We start from the raw sequence: 4,265 nt of genomic DNA on the forward strand, positions 1-4,265 counted from the left end.
CCGGCCGCAACACACGTCACGTGCAGAAGGTGTGAGGACTCAGGAGATCCAGGCACGCATACCCGGGAACAGTGGGCACAATATACCCCGGTCCAGGCCAGGCGACAAAACACGACCCTATGGAGGCCGCCAGTCACTGCACAGAGACACACTGGAACAACGTTAGGGGGCAACCCGGGTCAGAACCCAACCCATATTGCCAATCCACAGGAAGCGTGTCGCAGGTGCGGCGGACACGGCCATTGGGCAAGAGGCTGCCGAGAACAGAGGCTGCTGTTCTGCTGGATGTGCGGGAAAGTAGGAGTCCGAAGCACAGAATGCTGCCAGAGAACGGGAAATGGCCAGCGATCCCAGCCGCAGAGAGACGGGCCGGGGTCGCAAGTTGCCGCCTCTCCAAACTAACCGGAAAACTAATCGAGGAGGAGCAGCAGTTGTCCGCAGCGGTAAAGATCGGTGGGGACACGTACAAGGCCACGATCGACACCGGGGCAACAGCAAGCTTCATAAGTGAAGAGCTGGCGGACAAGCTGGCTGCCCAGGGAGCGATTACAAGGACACGACGGCAGGTTAGGTTGGCAGATGGAAGGTGTGGCGAAATCAACGCAAAGCTCGAAATAGGAGTGGAGTTCGGCAACAGGCGACTCGTCATGAGCCTGCTAGTATTACCAGGGATAGTGGATGCATTGGTGCTGGGGTGGAATTTCCTCACGCAAGTCGGGGCCGAGATCAAGTGCGCCGGTCATGAAATCCGAATACCGGCCAGAGGCAGACACAACGGGTGGCTCGAGGAGAAGTTGTCGGTCGCATTAGTCCAAAAGGACGGCGAAGAGGACCACGTGAACCAATTCCTGGAAACAGAGCTCGCGGAGTTTCAAGCCATGACCGGAACGTCGAGTATAGCCGAGCACACGATAACCATGAAGGACGATAAGCCAATCAAGCAGAGATACTACCCCAAGAATGCAAAGATTCAAGGGGAGATCAACGCGAAGGTGGACGAACTGCTGAAGATGGGGATGATAGAGCATTCAAGGAGCCCGTACAGCTCACCCATAGTCATGGTGAAGAAGAAAACGGGAAAATGGAGATTATGCGTGGACTTCAGGCAGATAAACGCGAACTCCATAAAGGATGCCTACCCGATGCCACGGATAAACTACATCCTCGATCAACTAAGGGAGGCGCGATTTATAAGCAGCCTGGACCTAAAGGATGGGTATTGGCAAATACCACTGGAAGAGTCAAGCTGGGGCTTCACGGCCTTCACTGTCCCAGGGAAAGGGCTGTTCCAATGGAAGGTGATGCCATTTGGGTTATACTCCGCGTCGGCCACATTTCAACGGGCCCTGGATCAGGTGATTGGACCGGAAATGTCGCCGCATGCATTTGCGTATCAGGACGACATCATCGTGATTGGCCGCACCCTAGAGGAACACAAGAGAAACCTCAGGGAGGTATTCAGTCGCCTGAAGAAAGCGAACCTGAAAATAAACCCGGAAAAATGCCAGTTCTTCAAACAAGAACTTCTGTACCTAGGACACCGCGTCACAAGCCAAGGGATAGGCACGGACCCAGAGAAGGTAGCAGCGATAGCCCAGCTAGAACCACCGTCATCGGTCCGAGAACTGAGGCAATACCTTGGAGTCGCATCGTGGTACCGACGTTTCGTGCCTGACTTCGCGCGCATCGTAAGGCCACTCAACGACCTCCTCCGCAAGGGTACGAAGTGGACATGGTCACAGGACCACCAGCAAGCCTTCGAGGAAGTAAAAGCCAGATTGGTTACCGACCCAGTCTTGGCGTGCCCCGACTTCGGGAGAACGTTCATCCTGCAAACGGACGCCAGTGACTACGGGATTGGGGCAATTCTCACGCAGGATACAGAAGATGGCGAAAGGGTCATTTCATACTCTAGCCGGACCCTAAACGGAGCCGAGAAAAACTACTCGACAACGGAGAAGGAATGTTTGGCAATTGTGTGGGCTATTCGGAAGCTAAGGCCGTACCTTGAGGGATACCACTTTAAGGTGGTGACGGATCATATGGCGCTGAAGTGGCTGAACAGCATAGAAAGCCCTTCGGGAAGAATTGCCAGATGGGCGTTGGAGCTGCAGCAGTATGACTTCGAGGTAGCATATAGGAAAGGCCGGTTGAACGTGGTAGCAGACGCATTGTCGAGGCAGCCACTGCCAGAGTCGGTCTCAGCAGAACCCGACATGCTGAGAAGAACACAGGACAAGGAGGCCGAAGCGGAGTGCAGCTGGATCAAGGAAATGCGAGAAAAACTAAAAGCACAGCCTCAAAAGTTCCCAGACTACGTGTGGGAGGGTAGCACCCTTTACAGGCAGATTCCGCATAGAGCAGGGAACGAAGATGTAATGACCTGGAAGCTATGTGTTCCGCGGCAGCTGAGAGAAACGGTCTTGCGTGAAAACCACGACGCCCCAGCAGCCGGTCATGTAGGCAGTCGGAAGACGATTGCACGGCTTGCAGCCCGGTACTACTGGCCAGGAATGCAGAGAGACGCAAGGGCCTACGTTCGGAAGTGCGAGGACTGCGCCAGGTTCAAACCGAATCAGCGACAGGCGGCGGGAAAGATGCTGACACAGATTCCGGAGGAGCCCTGGGCGACAGTGTGCGCCGATTTCGTCGGACCACTACCGAGGTCGAAACACGGAAACAGTATGTTGTTGGTACTGATCGACAGGTTTTCGAAGTGGACGGAGTTGGTGCCTTTGCGAACAGCCACGGCGGAAACGTTGCAGAAAGCGTTCAGGGAACGCATAGTTTCACGATTTGGAGTACCGAAGGTGGTGATCACGGACAACGGCGTGCAGTTCACGAGCCGGGTTTTTAAGAAGTTCCTCAACGACATGGGGATAAAGCAGCAGTTTACGGCACCGTATACCCCACAGGAGAATCCGACAGAGAGAGCAAACCGCACGGTGAAGACAATGATAGCGCAGTTTGCCGGACAGAACCAGAGGAATTGGGATGAAAGGTGGCCCGAAATCATGCTGCCCGTGAACTCCAGTGTTTCGGAGTCCACAGGATACTCACCGGCATTTTTGACACAGGGCCGCGAGCCAAGACTACCGAACGCACTCTATGACAGAGAAACGCTAGGTACGGGAAGGCAACCAGAGTCACCGGAAGGAAACGCTGAGAAGATGAAAGAGGTCTTCGAGATTGTGCGCAGGAACCTAGAGAGGGTGTCCCAGGACCAAGCAAGGCATTACAACCTGCGGAGAAGGCAGTGGAAGCCAAGCGTCGGTGAAGTGGTGTGGGCCAAGGAGCACCATTTGTCTAAAGCGGCTGAAGGGTTTGCGGCCAAACTAGCTCCGAGGTTCGATGGACCGTACCAAATTGTGGATTTCATATCGCCGGTGATATGTAAGATTCGCCACCGGACGAACAAAAAGGAACGCACGGTACATGTCAGCGACCTAAAACAGCAGGATCAGGAGGAGAAGGGTGGCCAGAACGTGGAGTCGGATCCATCGGAAGGCATGCAGGAGAACGACAACACCTGAGAACGGACTGGGTTCGGCAGCCGTTCTAGCGTCAGGCCGAGGCGAGAGTCAACGGAGGCAGACTGCGAGTCTGACAACCATTACAGCGTCAGGCCAAGGCGAGAGTCAACGGCTGCGGACCGCGAGCGAACCAGAGTGTTGCCGCGACAACCACCACCAGGGAAGAGTAGGGCTCCGATTCCAGAAAAGTTGAAGATGACAGTACCTGAGAGCGGACGAGGCTCGACAACCGTTCTAGCGTCAGGCAAAGGCGAGAGTCAACGGAACAGACGGCGAGTCCGACAACCGTTTTAGCGTCAGGCCAAGGCGAGAGTCAACGGAGGCGGACCACGAGCGGACCAGAATATTGCCTCAACAACCAAACCAGGGGATAATAAGGCCACTAACGGCGGGAAGCGGAGAAACAACGGAACCTGAGAACGGACGAGGGTCGCCAACCGTTCTAGCGTCAGGCCAGGGCGAGAGTCAACGGGTGAAGACTGTAAGGCCAACAACCGTTCTAGCGTCAGGCCAAGGCGAGAGTCAACGAAGGCAGGCCACAAGCGAACCAGAGCACCAGTGAACATTCCCGACGGAAGCGGGACAGAAGGAGACCCGATCCGACTCCAACAAAAAAAAAAAAAAAAAAAAAACCCACGAAGGAAGTAGCAGACTACGGGGCCAGGACTTAGGGACAAAGAGGCCATGCAACCGGGCAATAAGCTCGTTGAATATCCCGAAGAAAGAAGAGAG

This window comes from Drosophila yakuba, chromosome 2R (genome assembly GCF_016746365.2).
Source record: "Drosophila yakuba strain Tai18E2 chromosome 2R, Prin_Dyak_Tai18E2_2.1, whole genome shotgun sequence".
Taxonomy (NCBI): Eukaryota; Metazoa; Arthropoda; class Insecta; order Diptera; family Drosophilidae; genus Drosophila; species Drosophila yakuba.